The following is a 25,969-nucleotide window of genomic DNA, read 5'->3' on the forward strand; positions in this document are numbered from 1 at the left end:
CATCAATTATCAAATATTGTTGTAAATAAAAATTTTTATTGTGATTTCGGAAAGTTTTAACTAAATTCCATACTACTTTGTTATATTATATAGATACACGAATGAATACATATTAATGTAAATAACAAATACCGACTTACTTGCAGCTGTTCACTTGACGAATTTTCCTGAAATTGAATGAAGAAAATTTCTATGAGTAATAGAAAATAATTATAAATAGTCATGGAAGCAAGCGATGTGTTTAGAAATGTATTTATATTAGGATTAGAAAACAAAACTAAGAGCTTAGTTATCAGTTGAGTAGTACTGAGAATAAAGTCTCAATTAATCACTCGGTTTAGGGATTTATTCTCAGAAAACTATCGATATTAGTATCCGTATAAAATGTTACACATAACTTTTGATTCCAGTACCCATATTTTTTCAAGAAGACCCTTATATACCGATCTTACTAGTATAATGTTTTACTTGTTCCAAGGTCTAGTTCTTTGTTATACAAGAGTTTCATACTAAATTCTAATACTTCGAATTGAAAGAGGAAATTTTCAATGTGATACAATCGAAAGGCTTTAAGATTATAAATCATGTTTTGATAACCTAAAACAGTACAACTGATAAACATCTATTGAATGTAAATATAATTTTAAATTCTCGCACTTCGATGACTTTACAAGTATGTTCTCATAGCCTTTGCATATTTGTTATTCTTATATTGAGTAAATTGTCCGATTCGAGTCAGAAAGTTAGGTTTAATTTTACTTTAACATGTCCCTTAATAATCGTGAATCGGGTAGTGGTTTATGTGGCTCCTGAAACACGATTTTTGGATTACTAAACTCAATACTGTATTTCCTTCTTTAAGTTCTTTTTGGTACAATATGATAAAAAGTCTGAGAGTATTTGCTTAAGAAAGCACGTTGTATTTTCACAAGAAATCTCGAACTGATCAATAAAGTTATTCATACTCCGAAGCTTGCCGTTATTGCGGAAAAATCATTTCTTCTTCCTTTCCACATGGTTTAAATCAATAAATTTTGGACTTCTTTTTGTCTCTCGAATAGTTCAGAATGCGCAAGTAAAAAATACATTTATCCGATTTACTGACAAAAATAACAACAAAAGCAATTGAGTAATAGCAGAACTCGGTTGGAGTGCTTAGAGGAGAGACAATTGCGAAACACCGAAAGTTCCAACAATAAAATTATCCCCCATCCCGGCCGAAATATAATTCAATAGCATTGAGCAAAAGAAATAAATGATTATAGCAGTGTCTGCACAGGGGTGTGGCGTAGTTTCGCCATCATAAATGTAGTGCTTCGCTTAGAACCTAAGCATCACACCAGCTGCAACAGACCTTAATAAAAGATGTGGGCGAGCGTGGCTGGAATGCGAGTGGAGGAGAAAGCAATAATGGGCACGCCGCGCCACGTCGCGCCACACCACATGGTGCACATCTTGAGCTAATGTTGTTGCTGGTGCGGCGTTGGATTCCACGTTCATCGACGCCATTTGCCGCAATTTATATTTAAACTTGCAACATTCTATTACAACTTTTTTCGCCGCTAAACTATGGTGAAGTAACGAGCTAAATGCTGCCGCTTGAATGGATTTGTTGCTGCTGCTAGCCGCGGCTTTGCAAGATTTATTTCGTAAGCGGAAAAATGGGCGCAGCTGAACGGCTGAGCGGCATATTGCCGAGGATTGCTGAACGGAGACGGCACTGTAGTCTACTAAGTAGCGGAGCAGCGTTCCGAGCATTCTCGCTCGACGATCACAGTTGCGCGTGTTGCGACCTCCTTCAGCCTCACTCCCTACTTTAGACTGCAATGTTTAGTTGGTTTAGTTTGCCTTTGAAATTCGGTTCTCCTTCACCACTCAAAATTCCTTACCAGAAGCTAAACTTTGTACAAACTACTTGAAAAGTGGATGGACGGACGCGGCGGGCTAAATTTTTGGATTGTGCGGCAACAGTAGCCGCAAACATTAGCCCCGAGAAAGGACAAACTACAAAGTAGCAAATGGATAAAGAAACCGAAAACTTCACAAGCAAACAACAAAAGTGTAATGAGAAATACCCGTGGATAAGCGCTCAACAACAGCGCCACAAATAACAACAAAACAATTCAAATGGTTGCAAATGAAAGTTGTTAGTGTTAGTGTTAGTGCAAATGGTAATGGCCACAGTATGCTGAAGGCGGCCGAGCAGGCGCGACTACAAAACGGAATCTATTCGGCGCTGTAGTTGTTGGCATTGTACTCGTATAAGCTATAAGTTTTGATCAAATGTACGCGTTCTTGTATTGTGCGGCAAGCTGCAACAACAAGGAGGGCTGCAGAGCCATTGCGGCAACGGGGCAGCCAGCCAAGCAGTGAGCCGCGAAGCAGCGACTATTACCTTCACAAAACTTAGAAATAATCACCGAAATAAATCTAAAAATGGGCTCCCCCGGCCTGCCGCAGCAGCCTCTGCAGCGCCGTGTATTTCACCTTGGATTTGCCATTTGCCATCCCGGTTACTTCGAGTTACTTTTCTGGCCGTTGTTGTTATTGTTGTTATTATTGCGATGCGTTAGTTGTAGTCGAAACTGTAGCTAACTGCTCGACGGTGAATCAAGTGGATAAATCAGTGAAGTGAGGAGGCAGACAAAGTCGTTTTCTTCAACGCTCTTAATATGGGTGGGGGCAGGAGGTGGGCTGCGAGTGAAATATCTCTGTTGCGCGTTTGGGGTTTTAAGTTTTAGCGCTACTTAAGGGCATAGTGTACACGTTTTGTCGTTAGTGTTAGTTGTGGTGCTATTTAGGCTCCAGCCCCACCGCCCATTCAAGGTATGTATATACAAGTGTACAAACGGCAGCTATTGTACACACATACATACCTTGAATTTTTATATCCTTTTAAATATAACGGCTCTTCCCTCTAAACAGACGCCGTTCATATAAACGACGAAAAGCGCAAAAATGAAAATCTAAAATCCATTCAAGAAGGGAATAAAACCACGCAACGAACGCAGGGAGGGCTCTTAGAGGCGAACTATGGGATTTTCTAGCGCTTTATTTGCCGTTTCGAGGTCGATATTTAATATTTGTCCAAACAGTGTTCACGGAAACACACAAATTGCAACCAATGTTTATTTTTCACTATCGACTTGTCATAATCAGATTAACGCAGTTGAGCGCAATTTTTTTTATTGTTGCTTTTAGTTACTGTTGTTATGCCGTTAGTCGGCGATCTCTCACAAGTGGACTCCGTGGCGCAACGGTAGCGCGTCTGACTCCAGATCAGAAGGTTGCGTGTTCAAATCACGTCGGGGTCACAAAACAACTATTTTATTTATTTTTACAATTTATATTTTAATTAAAATCTATATATGTATATACATACATATACATACTAATGTATGTTGAAAAAAAAAATTATGAAAAAAAATTATCTGGCTAATAATAAGAACATTATCTACTAGCTTGGTAAGCAGGCAGTATCTGTTGCTTTTCTTTAGTTCTGGAAATAATCTATATATGTATTTTAGTATGTATATACATAAATCTAAAAATAAAAATATATCCACCAATAGCCCTAGACGTGGACTTTATTATTTCTTTGAATGATTTGATTATTTTTACTCCGCTTCCGGGGCAAAATGAACTTTTTAAGTAAATGTTAAAGCTTTTATTTAATTTTGTTAAATTTGTTCAATTTAATGTCATGATTTAATTTTTTAAATGTTTATGCATTGTTCTATGACCAAATTTATATAATAATAACCTTGACAGACGGCATCGTTAATCCGGATTAACTGCACACTTAATCGGATTTAAATTTGTAGGTGACAGACGGCAAATATCCGAGTTTGAAACAGCTGATTGTCATTTTTATAATATTTTTAATGAAAATGGATAGAAGACAAACATTGCGGTTGTCACCCGACCAGTTTTTACAAAATCATTTTATATTATATTTTTAAAACTACATCATAACATAAAACTTCTTGTTTTATTATTGAAAATTTGAAAACAGCTGTCAGTGTTGCTTGTGTTTCATTCACAATAGATAAAAATTGCCCATTTTTAACAAGTTTAATCCGGATTAACGCTAACGTTTGTCTATGCTATAACCACGAAAATTTTGATTTTGAAACCATCGGTAGCGTGTTAGTAATAATCTCTAGACTTTGAAGCACTTTGACTAGTTATTTTTTTTCCACAGAACGAGAAATGTGTTAGTGATGTTAGGAGTAGTATGTATGTGGGCAAAAAATAATGGTTGTTTCTTAAATTATACAGAAACACTGAACTAACTTAACTGGCTTAAAAATGGTCAAATGCAAAATAAATCTGATATTTATTGCGACCTTTCGGGAAAGAAATTAACCGATAACTTAATGGAACAAATGTTTTTCAAAATTTTGACAATTATCAAATTTTAAAAAGCTTTTCTGGAATATTTTAATAATGCCCTAAGTTTTCCTACGAGCCCTTCCCGAATTTATGTCTGTACTGGAACGAAACTTGCAACTTCACTGAACTGTTTAGGCGTTCTTGAACTCTACTCTAGGATATTCCAACAGCTGTTCAAACACAGACTGTACAATGTTTGTGGAATTGAACTTTTCAAACTGCAGTCGTGCTAAAAATATTTGCCAATGCAATCATTGAACTTCGAAAGAATAGCTTTGCAATTAATTTGAAATAAGTAAAGGTCGACGGCATAATAGAGGTTCTGCCACCTTTAGCCTTGACAGATTGGCAGGTTGAGCTCTATATGCACCGCTCAATGCATTTCACAATTCGAAGCATTGTTTAGTCAAGGTTTTATGGTTTAGAGAGAAACGAGAACTACAAACCATAAAAAATCCCTAATTCACCTTGATTAAGATTGCCATCTGGTTCATGGAATTGTAATGGATGTTTTAACTGGTTGTGGAGGACTCCGAAAACACTGTGCAAGCGAGTTCGAGCACATAACTCAGTGTTACTGCCATTTCGCTTTTAATGCTTTTTAATATAAAATTTTCTTTTATAGTTGAAAATCCGTTTTCTCCCCACACCGTATGCTGCCACACGCCGACCGAATGCAGCACTCCGCTTATGGTTTAGACGTCTTTCTGTAAACGTCTTAGAAATCTAAACTTGCCAACCTTTCCTTTTCATCTTCGCATCCTCATCAGCCGAGCCGCTTGCCTCACTGCCGTCTATGCAGTGGCAACTATGTACCTCTACGCTACACACGTTCGCACTCGCATAAGGCAAGTCGTAACTCACCCCTAACGAATCGTACATAAATCTTCTTTTCAAAAAAATAAACACTAATGCCAGAAAGGAAATAAAAAGAACTAGAAAATTTAGTATCTATACAAAATTTTTTATTACAACGAGAAACTTAATGGCTGAAATGGGAGTGAGGCGGAGTGGGAGAGTGTAGAAGCGTCGCGGTGAGGTGGAGAGCTACTGTAGTCGATGGCAGTGGAGTTTGCACGAAGTCGATTTCGGCAGCGACGCTGACACTGACGGCAAACTGAGGTGAGCTTGTGTTAGTGGCTCACTAAATATGGATGTGGGAACGGCAGATGCCATCCGATAGCACATAGTAAACAAAACCACTATGAAATTATTGCCGAAGGTAGGCATCTGCAAGCGGTGGTAAGTTTGGAGCATATTTCTTCTACATTCACTAATGTCCTTTGGCTTCAAATGAGCTTTGCAAATGCGCGGGGAGTACTTAGGCGGCGAACTCTTCCTGAACATGCAATAGATTTTAACTATCAACTTCATTGGCATTGCGTTATTAGCAGGCCACGAGCTCAAAAGCGCGCTATCGGATCCCTTCTCAGTGGGCGCCAGCAACAGCTGTGGAGATAGTTCGCTGCTCCATTATCGACTGCGCCAATGTCGTTGCTTTCATTGATTTCAGCTCAATGCGAAAACGGCGAAAACGCTTCGCGACGTCGTTGAGCGTCAGCCTGAGCGCGGTTAGCGAGCTCTCGCAGCGTATGGCATGCAGCTCGGTTTAGCGCTGTTGTTAGCTCGCGGAATAGTGTGTATAGTTTAATGTAGTTTTTGGCATATTTTGTAGCTGTACAAGTGGCAGCTTCGCTGCGGCAACTTTCACTGCCACTCCACCTCCTCCACAGCGCGCTGCGCTATGTCTGCCTGCCGCACTTAAAATTTTACATCGATTTCTTTTACGACTTTTTATTATTATTTTTTCTTAAGCCAAAACTACCCTTAATGATGGTTCGTGCAACACAGAAGAACTCACAAACACACTTCTGCCTGCTCACATACAAACGCACACTTAAGCACGTTCATGTACGTAAAGAACGTTAGAATAACGGCATAATAGGGTATAAAATTTTTAGAGGAATGTTTATTGCCTTCGCCCTACACCGAAGCGTTGTCCCGTTCGCCGTTCGCCCTCCGTTCTTTCTTCGCCTAATGCCTTGCGCGCTCAAGTAGTTTCCAACGTCTTTTGTTGCAGCGCAGAAAGCAGCCTGTTGGTTGACGGAGGCTGAGCAGCGCTGCTCTGACGCCGGCAACTAAGCAATAATTGCTGGCAGCCGTCAGCAGCCAGCAGCAGTAGTTCGGCTGGCAATTCCGATTCACCCCCTTCAGACCTCTTATTGTCGACTGCCTCATTCACTAAGGATTTTTAAGTTTAATATTTCTCCTTTTTATGTCCTGTTATAAATATTTTCGTTAGGCTCGTTTATGATTCTGCTGGCTTCTAGTCTTTTCAGCTTCCGCTTAGCATCTGCTCGCCTGCGCTGGCTTCGCTTTCGTTGCGCTTGTAAAATCATAAGGCTGCGATACTATTACATGCTTTATTGTTATTATTTTTTTACAGTCGTATGTCATGCACACACCCATACATATGTAAATAGGTGTGCGGCGATATGCATGTGCATTCGCGCTGTTACTACCCGCCGCATGAGCGATTTCTCCGTTCTAATTTTAGACATTTTATTCTCGCTTTTATTATTGGCACTGCCTTTGTTTCTTCAGCGCCTCTGCAATTTTAGTGCAGAGTAAAACTTTTGTTGCCTTCCCGGCTGCGCTGCAAGGGTTGATTAGACTGTCGCTATCGACTTTGCCGGGCTGAGCGGCTAAGTGGCTGAACGGTTGAGTGGCTGGCGGGCGCTGGCTACTCGGCGATGTTTCGAAAGACTGCTTATGGATTTATGCACTTTTGTGTAGTCAGCATGTACATACAAGTATATACATATGTATGTATGTTCGCGCGTGTGGGTGTGCACGGGAGTTTGGCAGCGCTATGAAGAAACCGTCAATGCCACAATGCAGAACAAAGCAAGGATATTGATATGCTCGAACTGCTGTGTTGCCTTCGAAGGCTTAATTCCAAGAAATAAAAACCATGCAAGGGTTATTGCCTGCGAACTGGCACACATTTCATGTCATGGGGCGGCCGATCTATAAGCTGATGTATTGGTATTAGAGATAGAGTTTGTTTGGATATGTTAAATTGTTATAATCTGCATGAGGTGTTTAAGGATTGTTTAAGGTGATCAAACTGCCTTTAGTTAGATTCACCCGATAGTTCTTGGATTATATTCGAAATGACTTAGAGGCGTTCTATGTCTGAATGTTTCCAAATAGTGGGCTGTGTCATGATGCAACAAGCGAGATTATCCACAGAGGTTACTTCCAGTACTGAGAGTGAAGTTATATGAATTTATTATAAAGTCTTGTCGATGTTTTTGATCTGAACTGCTCTTGTTAGAAGAATATAAAACACTTTCTTCTTCTTCTTTACTGATGTAACAGCGAGCCAATCGTTTCTTCTTTTCGCAATGCGGCGCCAATTGGAGATTAGAAGCGAAACCAGGGGTTTCTCCATCTGGTCTTTCCGACGGAGTGGAGGTCTTCCTCTTCCTCTGCTTCTCCGGCGGGACTGCGTCGAATACTTTCCGAGCTGGAGTATTATTGTCCATTCGGACGACATTACTTAGCCAGCAGATCCGTTGTCTTTTAATTCGCTGAACTATGTTAATGTCGTCGTATATCTCATACAGCTCATCGTTCGCAAACGACCATAAATCTTTCGCAGAACCTTTCTCTCGAAAACTCGCCACGTCGACTCATCAGTTGTTGTCATCGTCCATGCCTCTGCACCATATAACCTTCTCTATTTAGCTCTGCAGCTCGAATTATTTGCTCTAGAAGTGGGTTGAAGAAGTCACAGCAAAGGGAGTCGCCTGTCTGAAATCTCGTTTGGTATAAAACGGCACGGAGAGATCGATCATTATCCTGACGGAGCTTTTCCTGGTGCTCAATGTTAGTTTACACAGCGGTATTAGTTTTGTGGGGATACCAAATTCAGACATCGCTGCATGAAGGCAGCTCCTTTTCGTGCTGTCAAAAGCAGATTTGAAGTCGACGAAGATGTGGCGCGTGTCGATTCTCTTTTCATAGAAAACGCATTAATTTGATTAAATTTCTTCATCACAACGGACGTTCCTAGCTGCTCAAGTGGGGTTAATCGAGGTTTCATGAGTATCAGCCTTGGTACCTAACCTAATTCCTCTATTTTTTTTTATATTTCGATTCTTATGAGAACAAAAAATCTTATTTAAGGTTAGTCGATATTATGAAGATCCAAATGATATATCCATAGATAGGAGTATAACAAACAGTGTTCCCAAATCTCCGAAAACTAATAGACACACCATACATACATATAACCAATTATGGACGACTGTGTGTATAGCGTAATTTTGTACTCGATGTATTTCCAATGACTTATTTTCTTAGCTAACTTCGGCGGGATATTGAGGATAAATTTTCTTCGGCTCATCGTTCAGGAGAGGAATAATAATTTTTAACTTTATCGCATTCATTTAAAATTTGCGACTCCGAAATCAACGAAATAGCACAGAAATGCATGCAAGCGAAGAATACAGCAAAGAATACAGAAATAAACGCCACTACAGCGCTACAACACAACAACAACAGCGAATAGAAATGTAACAAATCGAGCGAATTATAACTCAAGTCGCAAGTCGATGTAGTCAGTGCGCCATCTGGGATTTAGTTGCCTCAGCAATAAATTCTCTCTGTGCCGCGACCAAGGATGTTGCAGCTACAATTTCTATGCCACACAATGGAATGGCAATTCGAGCGCCATTCAGCCAGTCGGCAGTAATAAAACAATTACAATAACAGTTGCGAATAAACATGCAAAAGAAATGGAAAAAATGTTTTCTAATAAATTTGCTTTATGGGGCACGGACGCCCAAGACACCTCGCGCCAGCAAGGAGCATCGTCGGATTAATCTGTGAAAGTATGGAGCAAGAAGAGCGGCGAGCTGAACTTAAGTGGGAGGCGCAGTTTTAGTGAAATAAAGTTTTTGTATTCGAGCGCCACAGAAACATACTCGTACAACTAATAGCCGAAATAGCGTTTGAGGAGCAGTGGAGTGAAGCAGCCGCAGCGTTTCTGCTTGAGCGCTGCGCTAAGCACTTGCCACCCAAATGCGCCGACGAATAGCGCACCTCCTTAGTACACACATACGCAGACAACTAAACATGAAGATAGATAGTAGACAGAAAGAAGCGCTGCGATTCCTAACCTAACTAATGTTGAAGGTGCTCGGGAGATGGCGGCGGAGACGGACGGATGCTGCTTCTGATTTTTCCACTATCTTAATTTCAAATAGAAGTCTTTTCGGTTGAGAATGGAGGCGAATGGAGGCGAATGAGGAAAAACGCGACAGAAACGAAGAAATGAAGCAAATTCAAAAAACCGTGTTCCGTCGTTGCTGAGTTCTTCACGTGGAGCGCGTAAGCTGCAGGTGTAGAGCAGGTGAGACGCTGGCACGCATCCAGCAGGGGTATGTACTTAGTTTTCATTGCTGAAAAAGGATTTTTATTTAAGTTAGAAAAATTTGAAAACGAAATAAAAGACACGAAGCCATAATGGCGACGCCAACGCTGACGAAAGCGTCAACGACTACAACCCGACGCAGGCTGCCAGGAGAGGTGAAACTCTAAGAAGTAGAAAGAAATAATCGTGGTGAATGCTTGCAGAATTTTCGGCTGTTCTAAAAATTAGTGCTGGAGACAAGTGACTGAGAAGCTTGCGAAAGAAGCTTAATTTATTTTTGTTGCTTATGTTAAGAACAGTTACGCTCGGAAACTGTGTCGGTTGTGTATAGCATCATAACCTCCTCACCGAACTAACAAATTTCGCCAAAAGACTTTGAAAACTAAATTTTCAAGTTCCACATAGGCACCCATAAACCAAAAGACTGTTTGTTGTGCGCGCCCGATGTTTGGGAGACTAAGATCGAAGCGGGCTGAGCTGCCAACACACTTGACGCTGCATTGCTGTTGCTCGCCGCCAGTAGTGGAAAAGGCCGCGGCAGTGCAGTAGTTGCTGGCAACGCCATTGCCAATGCCACCGCTTGCCGACAGCGGCATCGGCGTTTCTGCCGCTGCCACCCTCGCGGTCGCAGCCGTCGTCGCATTCAATTTCGCATTTTTTAACAAATTTTTGTTGCTGCGTTCCCCATTAACGTTGCGTTGCTGTTTTTATGTATACAATTAAAAATGTAAATCAGTCGTCCTTGCCGAGCACATAGCGCGCCCTTTCATGCGCCCCAGTAGCGGTGGCGGGAGCAACTCAAGCTTTTTCGGGGCGCAGGCACGAGCGCCGCGCTAATGGCAATTTTTCGTTTCAGCTTTTTGGGCGCTCCGCCGTTCAACTTGTGTGCTGTTGGAGCGGCGCTTGTTTGGGTTTGTTTTCTATGCGCACTAAGCGCGGGGCGGTCGGCTGTATTTGTGTTACATACACTTGCGTGTACATATTTATTTATTTCGCGTGCGTACCCTACACACACAGCCACACACACTTCTAAAGGTTTGCGCTCTTTTTTTGTGTATTATAATTTGGGATTTTAAAATGTGAAGTTTTTCGTCTACTACTCATTTGCGTACTAACGCATACATACGCATGCACGTCGCTTGGTATTTGTGTGTGTGCGTGTGCAGCTAGAAGGGTGTTTTCGGCACATCGTTACAATAACATAAAAAAACTACAAGAACAACAACGAAGCGGCGTCAGTTAGTGCGTGGTGCGCGGTGCTTGGCGCTGAGGTGGCGCGGGTGGGGGTTGCGTTCGAAAATATTTCGCATATGTTTGCACAGACGGCGCATAGTCATGTGGGAGGCAGCGAAGTCCTACATTTAGTAAGTAGTAGTGGCAAGTGCGAGGGAAGGTGCAAATGGGTGTGGAAGCGGAATTTAATATGGTGCGTTCGTTCGTTCGTTCGTTGCTTGGAAGTTTAAGCCGCGGGCGCGCGTCTTCCGGAGTGGGTAATGAGCGGAGGTTGTGCCGTTCCACGTATGTAAAATATATACATAGTGCGTGAGCATTACATAGGATGATGTATGTGCCCGTGCACGCAGAATACATCCAAACGCAATTAGACTGTCGCTTTTATGGTCGTGCGTGTGCTTTAAAGTGTTAGTGTGGCGGTCGGGCGGTGGGGGGGATGAGTGACTGCTCATGTGTCTGCAAGCTAGAGAGTGCGTCTAACATAGGGACGCGGGTGCTTAAGTTAAAAATTAGGCAAAGGGTAGTTTTTTAATGAATTTAACGACGCTGCCACATGTTCGACTAAATGAAAGACTCCACACGAGGATCAGGTTTTCACATACACATGTACGCCCGTAAATATACATGCCTATATACCTTGGTTGTAAATATATACTAACTTTTACATGTGTATGGAATGAAATGGAGTTTATTTGTGTACTGTGGGTACTTACTTTCCTCTAAGCATGGAAATATGACAAAATTCTTTGCTTTTACGACTAAGTATTTTATTTTAAGAGATTCCTATGGATAACATTTTTCTTTTTAATTTTTTGGAACTTTCCTCAGGAATATTTCTGTTAATACAAGGTTCGCATGTTTGTCATATATTGACGATTAAACTAGTTGAAAGACAGATTGTTGTTTTCATCTCCACTGTGAATCGAAAGCTTTCACTTTTAAGTGTTGGATTGGCTAAAAATCACAAACTTCGACTCGTAATGTTCTCTTATCAGACCCTTATGGTCTGACCCGGAATAATAGGAATCTTCGCTTTTTTACGTATATTAACTATACGGCCTAATGTGCATATGTCACGTACGCGTTAGCGGTAATTGTTTCCAGCTATTTGCCACGGAGGCATCGCGAGTTTCCATGTTTCTTCGACAGTTGTACCTCCGTCATTTGCTCGCTAATTTCGCCTGTGCTCCAGTTGTCTTACCATTTCCCTCAACACTTTCGACACACTCGCTTTTTCACAACTTTCCGACTACCCAGCGCCGTTCTACGCTCTGATCTCCAGCACATCATCATCGCCGACAATTTTTCATTTTAATTTTCATTAGCGTGTACCTTAAGCTTCTTGCGATTTTTTCTAAAATTCCGCACATGTACCTTCCCGCACTTTGAAATTATGTAATGAGCGTATAAAGCGTAGAAGGGCAACAACGTTTTGACAACAACAAAAGCACCGCAAAGGTTGCATGTAGAGCAACCCGAAAAAAGACGACGAAACTTTTTCGTAATTTTTCAATTTGACAACGGAAATTGCCTAGGGAGGTGACACACACACGCACGCACACTCTCACACGCATGTGCTCATATGCTTCGCGTGTATGTATGCGTGGATACGTGCACTTATGGATATGTGAAAGTAGTGTCGCTTGCCACACCGCAAATATATGCAGAAAAGCTCTTTTTGGTGGCGCGCGGCCCCTCCGCCTCCCGCCAACTCTGTTAAGCCCTGAATGTGTGTGTGTGTGTGACATGTGCCTGTGTTGGAGCAAGTGAGTGCTTACGCGTGTGTGTGTGTGCAACGCTTCGTTACGTTCTTTCTAATAATTAATTTAAAACTTTTTCTTTTAGATTGAACAAAAATGTTTTGTTTTTGTATTTTTTGTTTGTCTCCCTTCGCCTCCGCCCGCCTCCTTTGGCTGAGCGTGTATGAGTATGCGTGCAAGTGTTGTTGTTGGTGTTGCTTTCGCAGCAACTGCCTCGCACACTTGTTTTTGATGTATGAAAGTGCGCGCTAATTAACATTTTAAAAATTTCATGTGCGGTTCCTTCGGGAGCTTCAGGCTCTCAAAATGAACACAAAAAGTTTGGCCTAAAAAGAAAGAGGAAATGTTCGTAGGTACATAAATGCACACATCACGACAGAGAATGGGTAACTTCTCAAGTAGCAACACACGAATCATTCTTTGGGCTCATTTGGTGCCGCTTCAAATCGCCCAGTTACTTAATATTCACACGTAGTGCCATTCAAACGTACATACATACACCTGAGTAGTATCAAATAATTGTATCATTCTTCTAGAGGTCCCAGCCATTTCAAAGGTCACACTTTGGAACAAATGCTGGGAACTTTAGATTTGAAGAAATCACTCGAAGTACTTCCTTATATCTGCCAGCAACTCAACCACTACTCAAACTGAATTTATCTAAAATCATCAAAATCTCGAAGCTATCAAATACCGTGTAGACGAAACTAGATCGCTATGAGGATCTCCATTAAATAATCCTAAGCTTCAGGAAAAAGAAGCTTAAGTCGATATTGGTGACTTTAGGAATTTATTATATATGCAGTCCCTTTTAATTTGTCTAGGACAGCCTAAGCGAGAAATATTACTACACGCACACCACGGTTAGGGAGGGTTCCTAAAAAGTCCCAAAGTTAACGCAAACATTAAATTGGTCGGCATTTCTAAATCTCTGCACGATGTCGGTTTTTATTTTTAGGGTTGTAAACACTTTACAACATAAATGGTGGCAAATTTAAATATGTTGTTAATTTTGAAACATCCAGTATAAGATATAAGATGAGAGGCTGGTAATTTCAATCTTGTCTGTTTCTTAAGTGAGTTCCAACTTCAAATAAAATCGGCTCGTCTATCGAGTACCGAAGGTGAAATATAATACTTCTACTTTACTCAATAGAAAGTTCATCAAATTCCGGTTTCGTATGTCTTCTGTCTCAATCCCGCCCCCATACTCATTATAATGAACGCCATTTTACCATAAATGTACACCCACCAAAACACCACTGCTCATTTTGTTGTGAGATTTTATAACAATTTCACCGAATTTCAAGCCGATTAACAAGAAGAGCTCTTTTTTGGGGTGAAAGTTCAAGCATTAATTAACCCCGCACACATGATTTAAGCGGACACAAAGAAAGGGTTAATTTATATTTATTATCTATTCGGCCTATCCGCCGACGGGAGAATATGTTTGCGCTTTCACCTCATTTTTAATAGTAATTTCGAATTATGCGCAAGTTTTTAGTGAACTTTGAACTTTGAAACTAGTATTTCCTCAGTTCCATTGTCACTGCGAAAGTACCATAAGGGCATTGTACTGGATAAACCGGAAATGTCCTAATTGGCACTAGTCCCATTGACGAATCAAAGTTTAACGAGTTGCCATTTCTTTGCGGGTCACGTGAGCTACCCTCTCTCATGGCCTTATAACCCCTGCTCAGTAGTTTGCAATGAAATGGATATAGATGGATATGTGTCTGTTCGTGCGTGTGCGTATGTAAATCTCGGCTGTGTCACTTAACCGGTTGCCCAGCACCATGCGCGCATACATATGTGGCGAGACACGCGTGACCCTTTTGGTGGCACACACACATCCGCACATGTGTGCGACCTCACTTGTCTAAACATTAACAGGACTCCCGGTAGACATTTTCATTCTTACTTTGTTTACAGAAACTTTACTGTTCATTGAAATTCAATGTTTCGCCGGCTCGGGACCTGCAATTGACATCGAACACACACACTCACACCAGTATGGAAACTAGTTTGCAATAGAGACACAGCGCACACCAGGCGTCATTGATATGTTGCTAGTAGCAAAACGTTGTAACAACAACAATCACAGCTAAGTGCTGCCATTTGTGTGAATGTTCGAAGGACTTTACGGATTTTCCTATTATCTGTGTTAAGTTGTTTGCGGTGAAATGGCTTCCACCTCCTCGTCAACTTTGCCAACAACTTCGCTTGCATGGCATTTGGGGTAGAAAACCTCGGAAATTTCCATATTATCGAGACATAACTATCAGGGCGACATACACACATTCACAGGCGCACACACGCTGCGAAGGGCGCACGCCGTCCCATGCAAGGACGAGTGACATATGTTGGTGTCACGTATGGTCTGTGGCAATTTGTACGCCAGTTGTCACGGCTGTTGGCTGGGCGGAGAGGGGTGGCAAAAGTCGTGAAGCAACAAGTTGCCTTCTTTGTCAACGACCCAACGAGAGGCGATGAAGACAGCATAAGGAAACAAGGCATAAACTAAGGCGTTCGCCGACAAGCCAACAGATAAAGGCATCAAGTGAGGACAGTATTTAGCGCCGGACGGCCACACTCGAAGCCGAACACACACATTCACTAATAAAATCTTGTTTAGCCGGCAGTTGTGGTGGCATAAGGAAACGAAAGACGGCGGCAGCACAAGGGCCGCAGACCTTCAGGCTGTCGGTCGAAAAGGGCAACTAAGTAAGACAGTCGGCAATGGAGAGTTTGGGCTCTGATATGGGTCGTAAGTGTGATAATGTATTCATTGTGGCCGGCATGTGAACTTAAGCTTCCGGCGTGATGAGCTGTGTGCTCTGGCCGGCAAGAAGGGAAGTTGTCAGCTGGCAATAAAATCTAAGAACAACCGACATGCTGTCGCTTTCGTATGTATTTCGTACCAATGTATGATTACACTTGTAAAAGAGGAGGGGTTCGTGAAAGGTTGCCACACAAAACGCTGTATATACTTATGTATGTGTGTGTAGGACGACGTCACACATATGTTCCGGCACGCAGAACCTGGGACATGTGTGCGGCGTGAGTTTGGGCATGTCTTTCGGGTATTCGCATGCCTTCGCCTTGTGTTGGGCATTCAATTACATGTGGCGTGGGTGGGTAGACTTGTGCGTATTTGGTGCTGATTTTGGGTTAAATACAAGACGACCTTGGCCTTCTTCAGCCAAGGCTGTGCGCCACAAGAAATCAGTCAAGAACGTGTCTGCTGTGGTAGTGGTGATTTTATGCGGCATATCAGTCAAGGCCGTTGGTCGGCAGGCGTGGAAAACGGACAGTCAAAAGCACGGTTGTCGCAAATAATTTGGCATGTAAACCCATATCCCACACACACACGCACATACACAAAGTGATGATTATATGAATGCGTATATATGACTTTAACGGGGTTTGTGCTGTTTGATTGTTGAACTGATGAAGTCGAGCCAGACAACATTTATTGGAAATACAAACTTCAAGTGTGTTATAAAACCATTTTAGTGGCAATAGACTAACACTCCTTAGAGTGGTGATGTGCAGATGTTATACTTGGAAGATCACCTACAGCAGTTATGCAATTTTTTGCAACTCCCTCTTCGCTTGCTCGTTCTGTTTTTGGTCACGCGTTCAACAGACTCGCTGACACATATCTATTAAGCATATACCAGCCCCCTGCCAGAGACAAGTGTATGTCTGTCGCGGTTCAGTTGCTGTTTAGTCTCAGTTTCACTTTCCTTAGCGAAACCGTTCAGTCGGCGCTGGCTTCTGATCATCTGCCGCGTCGGCCAGACGACGGACAGTGAACGAGTGAATGTCTTTGACTGACTTTCCACGCAATTCTCTGTCTCTGCTCATGGCTGCGCGCTCAAGAGGCGGTCAATAGCTATAGTAATTTCCTTTTTGTTGACTTCGTGCCATGTGCTGGTGGTGCGGGAGGTTAATGAACGTTCGCGTTACCGCAGTTTGAGTGGGGGCGTTAAGTCGCGTTGTCTGAGAGTGTTTTTTATGTTACCACGCTATCGGCTAGTCGTAACAAGGACAAGGACACGGTGAATACTTCCTTACACCGTGCGTCTACTTCGCTCACTGCGTGGCCTCCTTGCTGGAAAGTGAATGGTGAATGGACAGACACTTTCCATCTGACGATGAAAACGAAAGTGATTGTGTGAAGCGGCTGTGAGGCCAACACGGAAGAGAGTTGGGTGAGGGTGACCAAAGTGTGTCTTTGTGGCGTATACACACAAATATACATTGGTATTTCAGAATTTCGAGTGCCCGTATTGGCAGTGTGCGGGCGAAGCTCAAGTGTGGCACACAAGAAGCCCACTCGCAGGTCGTAACGAACGTGCAACTCGAATCGTTTTCACTTTCGTCTTGCCTTACGTTGTCATCATCACCTGTTGCACATTGCAGGCTGCCGAGCAAAGCGACTCACTAGACTGCGAACTCAAATAGCAGCGAGAAAACAACGAAAACAAGCGCGAAAAGTGGAACGAAGAGGGCGGGGGTGCTGCTGAGAAAGAAAAAGCGAAAAGCAGGAAGTACCAGCAACCAGACGATGACGTCGTTAATGCCAATGGCTACGCTAACGACGATATGATGTCTGTCAACTCTGACAATTATGACGTGCTTCGTGCCGTTGCTTTTGTTGTTGTCACCCCCACCCACTGAGCTGGGCAAATATTGTCGTTTAAGAATCATTGACTTTTGCCACCACTGTCCACCAGCGCAGTGTGCGGTTGACTTTCACAACATTAAATTCTTTTAGAGCAATGCGCGTATTAAATAACTGTATATGCATGTCCACACTTAATAAATTGTAATGTTTTTAAGACCACTGATAGAATTTCAGACGTTGTAATGTGATTTCATAAGACAAATCCCAACTCTTTGTAAGTATCTTCTAAACTTGAGTGTGGGGAATTGTTCGAAAGAAATACTCTACGAAAGATGATCGTCTTCACGCTATGATTAATGCGAAAGGCGCATAACATGATTTGTAAGTCTTTTACATTGGGGGCGATTTGATGACTGAACCAATGCGACTAAGTTAAGGATTTTTAAACGGTGTATACCGTAAAGTTTGGAAACTACTCAATGCGGTACCAGCCGGTGATAATCAAGAAATGGAAAGATCTTTTCTGATTCGGAAAAATTCAGTGGAAAAAGATATATTGAGCAGTCGAAAAAGTCTTTTCGTATCTTGTCAATAGATGTCGTTGCAGTCGTATATCTCCAGTGCTACGAACCACATTGTGTCATACCATATAGTGTTGGAAAGATGAGATTTTTAGCTTCATTTTGTCAAAAAATTTAAAAAATTAAATTTGGGGAAATTGAAAAAAAAGTTACAGCTGTTTAAAAATGAATGAAAATAATGAAGAAATTCGCCACATTTTGAAATTTTTGTGTAAAAAAGAGAAGAATGTCCTGCAAGCCACCAATGAAATTTGTGAAGTTTACGGATACGATGCTGTATCAGTTCGTGCAGCACAACAATGGTTCGCTCGCTTCCGATCTAGAAATTTCGATGTGAAAGATACGCCTCGGTCTGATCGACCTATCGTTGGAAAAGTCAATGAAATTATGATTGTGCTGTCACATAAGCAACCATGACATCGCTAAGGAACTTAACATTTATCGTCAAGCGGTTTTGAACCATTTAAAAAAGGCTGGCTACAAAAATAATGAATTGACTGTAGAAAACTTAATGATTCAAATTAACATCTGCAAGATTCTTTGCTGAAACGAAATGAAATCGAACCATTTCCGCAGCGAATGTCAACAAGGGAAAAAAATGGATCAGATGCGACAATGCTGAGTATTTGGTGGGACTGGAAAGGAACCATCCACTATGAGCTACTCCAGCCTGGTAGAACGATTAATTCTAGATTTTACTGTCAAAAACTGATGATATTGAAGCAAACAATCGAAAAAAACGGTCAGAACTGATCAACAGATTGTTTTCCATCAGGACAGACCACACACATCTCTGATGACTCGAAGTTTTGATGCATCCACCATAAAGCCCTGACCTTGAACCATCGGACTACCATTTGCTTCGGTCAATACTGAACTCTCTTATTGGAGTAAAGTTGGCCTCAAGAGAAGCCTGTAAAAATTACTTGTCGAAGTTTTTCGCCGAGAAACCAGAAAAGTGTAACACTGATGAACTAATGTCTCTAGCGGAAAAATGGCAAAAAGTGGTCGACAAAAATGATACATATTTGGTTCATTAAAGCTTATTATGAATAAAAATAAGTTTAAATTAGATTAGAAATATTATCGACTACTCAATATGTATCATATCTTCACTTGTTCTTTCGAAATTGCGCCAACTAGCGACATAGAAAATTCTACTTTCACTATAAAACATACTGGAACCTTTTAGTTTCAAGCTACCAACAGTACTAATATGGCGTGAATTTGAAGAATTATGCCGTTTATTTTAACGCAAAAATCTCTATATATAATAAAGTTCCTCTGAACCGACCCCAAATTCTTTCGAGAAAATTTAGGAACCATCATTTTCTTTCATTTTTCTAATGATTCCTAAAACGTTTTCTTAAAAGCTATTTTCCGAGAGTAATTAATTTTCCAATTTATGCAAATACATGCATACGTTTGCCTAAAAACACGCATTAGTCCTTATTGTGGGTAAAAAGTCTACTCAGCCATGAGTTTGTAATGGAAATCGCTTTATCGCCACTCGGAAAGTCAATTGCACTCGAGTAATTTGCACTTTATTTTGATATGAAATCTAACCGCCCACTCATTCACATACATCTACAACTACAACTACATGCATCTCATGAACCCACTTACCTGCTCAAGTGACGCAAATGTAATGGAACCGACTAAAATGGCAACACATCGGATAATTGTGACTTTGCGAGAGAAAGCCACAATGCGCCTTTTTGTGTGCATTTCTACATGTGTGTGTGTGTGTGTGTGTGCGTTGGGTTCTATGCAAATGCCTGAAAAACGCCACAACTCCATTGGATTAACACAAAACAAGCAACAAGGCAACAACAATAACAGCAACAGTGTGCAATAAAAGAAAAACCGTTGCCTGTTCCTAAACTGATTTGCCACTACACACATGTGGCTTGCAGCATGAGCTCGGCGCGCCGGGCGCCAACAGTTGCATGCAACTAAACAGTTACGGCCGTTATGCAGTCAACACTGGCGCCAACTATGCATCTAGTTTTGTTGTTCCACTGCAAAAAAATGCTCAATTTGACTTTGTCGTTTTGCACGAGTTGCTCTTGTTGCACCACTATTTATTGTTGGCGAGTACTTGAAAACATGTTGCAGGATCGCATCACGTCGCGGCATCATCTAAATAAATTTTGTCGGTCATGCCATGCGCCACCCACACCTCCCTTGTTCACTAGCCACTGCCTCGCTAACGGTATGGGTGTGTACGTGTGTGTGTAATGAGCGCTACACACTTGCGTTTAAACGCCCACTTAACCCAAAGCATATCCTCTGGGATTTGCAACGACGAAAAAATATCCTTTGAGCGCTCATTTTTCCATTTGCATTTTTTCGCTAGCTGAGGAGCGCAAGTCCATGTGGCCATTGTTGCACATTGTGTATTGCCGTTATTTAGCCGCAGCGGCAGCGGCATTATCATTTAATTTTTTCCTCGTGTTGGAAATGTGCAGAATCTAAGAAAAAATGTGAGCAGAGCAAATTTGGCGCATCACCGAAAATTATTAGAGTCGGCTTTTTGTCTTCACTTGCATAATTTAACGTTGTGCTTGCCACAGTGGCGAGTTGCGGCCAAAACTACACTGAGCGACTTCAGCGGTTTCGCATGCCAATAAGAACATTGGTTGCTAGAAGTATTAGTAAAACTTTGCTTACCTTTCTGCTCCTAAACCGGACTAAGAATTTTAAAAATGCAATCTTCTAGGAAATTAGAAACGGTCTGCCTTTAAAAAAATATATGGATCGGTCTTTGTATGTTCGTTCCAATAATAATATCAAGGTGATTGTGAACTCTAAATTGTTTATTACTTTTTATTTTTGGCCAAACAAGATCGAAAAATGCTTTTGTTGTTAACGACCTTAAGGGGTCCCGGTGGTCTAGAATTTTCAAAAACTCCATTTTTTTTGATAGTTCGAAAGTCTAGTCCTTTGAGAATATACTGTAAAATTTTTGGAAGGATATTCACATTATTTTAGCTTCTACAGCTGTTTTAGCAGACAGCTTTTTTGGACGCCATTTTTAATATTGCTTAAACATTTTTTTATAAAAAAAAAACATTTTTGTACTTTTCATAAGTGTATAATAAATTGTAAAAATTTTAAATTGATTGCTCTTTTTTTAAACCTTAAAAAAAAATCCAGAAAACACCCTTAATTTGAGCGTTCTAGACCACCGAGACCACTTAAATGCTTCAATCGTCCGTTAGAGGCATGAAGTAATAACCGATTTTAGAGTGACCTGCCAATATTTTTAGATGGATTTAAAGTGGTATGTGTGGCTGGCTTTTTACTGTTCGCACATTAATTTTCAAATATTTAACCATTAGCTTAATCTCGAGATGAAACTCTGCAAAATTGTCCGTGAATTTTTCTGAGTGCTTTTTGTCCCATGAGACATGAGAAGCAAGGGTCGAGGTTGTTTGCTGTGTTTGCGCGAATTTCATTTATTTGAAATGTTATTACCATGCTTTTTTCATTAAATTCATTGTTCTGAATACTGACATGATCATTTGGTCGGCGAGGAGCAACCAAAAACGCCATGGATGCTGCCAGCGCTGAGCGCTTCTTCTATTGTAATTCGAAAGTGGATTTAGCCAAAACAAGAAAAAACATAGATGGTGGCACCGAAATGATATACCCTTAACAGGTGCATCTTATGACAACTATATGCAAACCTAAACCAGGAAACGTAGCCGACCAACCAACCGAAGTATTTGTAGCCACGAAGTTTGACACAAACAATATTTAAAAGATATTTTATGAAGATCTTAATCGAGATTTTGATCGGTCAATCCGATGATATCGGTTCACTGTAGACTATAACTGGCATACATTGATCGGCCAGTTTGTATGTCAGTTAACCGATATCCTCGGTTCTGATAAACAGGGGTGTGTGCAAGATTTAAGATCGATACCTCAAAAACTTGCGGACTACCAGGTTGTTCAATAAGTTTTGGCATTTGATAAGAAAAATAATTTTGTTATTCAAAATACACTTTAATATTCAGTATAATCTCCCTGGACATGAATACACTTGCTCCAACGATCCTCCACTCTGTGGATCCCATCCCTGAAGTGACAATCTGAGAAAGTGAGAAGGTCTGCAAAATACGCTTCAATAGCCGTTATGACCTCTTCATTTAATGAACAACGCTTGTCACGCATACATTTTTTGAGTTCTGGAAACAAGTGAAGGCGTTGGGGCCAAGTCTGGTGAATACGGCGGATGCTCCAACAATTCGAACTTTAATTCATGGATTTTAGCCATTGTCAAAATGCTATTGTGTCACGGTGCATTGTCCTGATAAAAGGATTTTTTTCTTCTGAAAACCGGGTCTTTTTTCAAGAATTTTTTCCTTCAAAAAACTGATGCCATAACTTTCTTGGTCGGTTCGAAGCCGAACAACCAGGTTCAGCCTGGTTAAGCCTCTTGCTTCGATTCAGGATCATGTTGATAGACCTAAGTCTGATCCATTTTTATACTCGGACATGGCTAATCTGAACGTCGGACATTTGTGTTCTTGTTTTGTCAAACAACAACTGTGTTGTCGAGTTGGATTCGTACAAGAGAGTAAGCGGATAGCTCATCAAAGTGGTATGGCTGCTATTTTCAATGCCACAAAGTTTGCTTTTGTATATGCTTGAACGCTTTTAAAATTGTGAAAGGTGAAATATCAAATAAAAATATAATTTTTTTTTTGTATTTTAAAAACTTAAGATTTAAAACCAATAACAATAATGATAACCCCCTTGCGCATGCGTCATAAGATATGTTCGCACAGGGATGCACCACAAGTGCTGCCGCATTGTTAAAGCATCGGCTATATTCTGTTCGGTTCGTTGGAGAGTAACGTTTGACCTCCGGCTTCTCCGAATTTTCCTCCTCAGTATGACAAGCTACTTGACAAACATAATAAATCCTTCTCGTTCAGGGTATAAACACTTGAGAATAGCAAATAATCAGCAATGTTTGTACAATCTTCCTTTTACTCCAAATGTGTGCATCAGAATTGAAAAATGCCAAAATTATAAATAACAACAAAGCAAATTCTATATCCTCTGGATAATAGCGAATTCAGCTGGCGATAATTTCGCAGGCCTTGAGCTCCTTCCTCCTTTTATGTGTGTGTCCTTGTGTGCTATTTTGAGCTTGACGCTGTGACGTCAGCGGTGCGGCCACCGCAACTCCGCCGTGCATTATAACTCATTACATAAGTGCATATGTAGATAAGTTTATGTGTGTGTATGTTTTGTAATGATTTTTTGAATTCATGTGAGTGCGTTCGTCTGTATTTTGGCTGCAAAACCGTTGGCGTATATAATTTGGACTTATGTGCGGTGCCGGAGCTGTTTATGAACATTTGCGATTTTCCACACTATTTTAATTTCATAGATATTACACACCGAAAAAGAGGCTTAAAAAGCTGCACCATTTTTTCCCCCTGAGCAAGTATTGATTACGGAGGGGGGTGAGGCTGACAGGCTGTTGCGAAGCCAGCAATTTTGGTGTTTACCTCACCAGTGTGATTGTGTGTGTGTATATTCATGTAACAAATATAAGTTTTTCGATTATTTTAGTGTGCAAACACACACACGCGCAATTGGCAGCCAATATGTCCTCACATATATTCATAACTATCATACAAAACCAATATTGAAATTTGAAAGCTCCACTGCGAGGGTTGAGGGGCAACACACACACATATGCACATGCAGTCATTGTCGGACGGAAATGAGGTGGCGTAAGTAGAAATTTGCTTTGCAATTGACGCCGCGCACCCCGGCTCCGCGCGCGGCTTGCCACTCACAAATTGACTAAAAATCTAAAATGCATCTAGGCTGGTTGGCCGCTGCTCCCGTCCGCCACCGGCTGCTGGCTGCTGTCTGATTTATTGCGGTTCATTTATCGCCTCGTGAAAAAGTCATACAAAAGTGCGGCATTAACTTTTTCAATATGCGCTAAATGACGTTCGTCGGGGGCGAGAGCGTGGACTCAGCGTGGCGGAGAGCAGGCGGGTGTGTGCTTATTTTGAGTGTATTTGTGTGTTTAATCGGCATCATTGTTATTTGCCGGATTCTTCACTACTCTGAAGTGGCAATAATTCATTACATTGATAATGTGTCTATCCGTGCGGCCATCCATCCATTCATCTATCTATCGCAATTGCATTTATTGTGCTCGCTCTGAACGAAATTTAAAATTTATTATTCACATTTTTATATTTTTCAATTTTTATTTACATTGGTATAATTGGATTTTTTTCGCGCTCAGTGAAAAGGTCATTGCTTTCCTGATTATTTCGGCAAGTAAGCATAATGCAATTATTAAAAATAATAATATGATTAAGAAAAATTCACGGTTCACTCAGTTTCCTCTCTGATTTGGACTTTGGTGTGATTAGTTGGTCTTTGTATACCCAAGAAGCTTTGAAGAAATGGTATTAGACACAATAGTTGTTGGTGTTTGACGATTACATTTATGTATATTCTTACCTCGAGTCATCCTTTTCACTTTCGTGCTAAACTTTATTTCACTCTGTTTATGCAGTTGATGTTGTTTTTGTTATTTCTCAGTTGCTCTACATGGCAAGGGCGAAAATGAGCTTTCGATGAGAAAATTTCCAAATGGTTTAATGTCTTAAAGAGTGCTTTCCTTCTCTAATTTAAAGAAACTATAAATATGGGTAGCTACCCTTTGAAGTGGTTGAAGAACAATAAGGTTTTAACCGTTATCTGCGCAGATAATTTGTGCGTCTTCCACGCCCTTGCACGCACAGGCAGGCAACAAACGGTTTTTGGATCGACAATGTCACGGTAGGGCAATTATGTGAGGAAGCTCATTGGTGGCAAGCGTTCGCATTCATCTCATTCCGATGAAAATATTTTGTTTTTTTTAGTTTTAGGGAAATGTTTTTGTATTGATTTTGTTTTGGCTGCACCAACTTTCTAAAAGAAAGTTTTTATTGACGATGATGGTAAAGCAAAATATGTGGCAATAGTTTCAGTGCTCTACAATGCTCCTCTCTTCTCCGCTTATATACTGACAGCTTAAGTTTTGTCTGTCTTAGCTTCCGCCATTTATGTGGTGCCTACAGAGGATTGTGGAAAGAAGCAATCTCGTCCTAATGAATTCTGCTGACGGTTGGAACTTTTACTTGGGTTTGGCTTTCAGAAGTGCTCCTGAATTTCGAAATTATGTATTTCCTATCAGACGATTTTTTCAAATTCTTGTCTTAGAAGGAAAAATGAATTTCCATGTCAAGAATGTTTTCACATTCCTTTCTCTTTTTCAAAATCCGCTAACGGTTAGACTATAATTCCTCAAATATTTATTCCACATAGCATACAAATAGTACCAGCAGCGCCATCTATCGCAGTTATTTCCTCGCTATTTATACATATCCATTACGAGAAGTAGTTATTGAAAGATCCAAGAAGGCAACATTATTTTTGTTTTCTTTACATCTACGAGTATATTCCCTATACTCATCCTTTATACATACATATGTCAGATGCAACTATGGGATTATAAACGTTTTACTGCGCTTACTGTAATTCTGGCAAACTCTGGCTTACGGGAGGGGAATATTCATTACATCCGCCAAACAGCTTGGGCCACTACTCATTCTCTCACTCGTTCGCTCACGTTCGCTGCAGTTCTCCCGCTCGCTCGTTTGCCATTTCAGTTGCTCTAATATCAATCGATATTTTTTTATTTATCCAATTCATCAAAAAATAAGTAATTATAAACTTTTTATTTTTTCCTCATCGTCTTCTTCTTCCTTTGCCTCTTTTGTTGCCTTCATTTCTTGCTTTGCAATTCCCTCATAATTCGAATGGTTTTGTGGCATACATAAGCGTATGTGCGCGAGTGTGTGTGTGCCAGTGAAACAACCCTGAAAAGTTG

The 25,969-nt window shown here is 40.9% G+C and overlaps 1 protein-coding gene and 1 non-coding gene across 2 annotated transcripts in view; one reads left to right on the forward strand and one right to left on the reverse strand.

The window, feature by feature from the left end:
• Positions 1–25,969, reverse strand: part of LOC105228220 (broad-complex core protein isoforms 1/2/3/4/5) — a 114,929-nt gene that overhangs the window by 75,730 nt on the left and 13,230 nt on the right. The window contains exon 2 of the mRNA XM_049456669.1: positions 141–167. The gene's annotated coding sequence lies outside the window, so the exon portion shown is untranslated. The remainder of the gene's footprint in view (positions 1–140; positions 168–25,969) is intronic.
• On the forward strand, positions 3,243–3,314 carry Trnaw-cca (transfer RNA tryptophan (anticodon CCA)). The gene has a single exon. It is a non-coding gene; the product is annotated as a tRNA-Trp (tRNA).

This window comes from Bactrocera dorsalis, chromosome 4 (assembly GCF_023373825.1).
Source record: "Bactrocera dorsalis isolate Fly_Bdor chromosome 4, ASM2337382v1, whole genome shotgun sequence".
NCBI classification, from domain to species: Eukaryota; Metazoa; Arthropoda; class Insecta; order Diptera; family Tephritidae; genus Bactrocera; species Bactrocera dorsalis.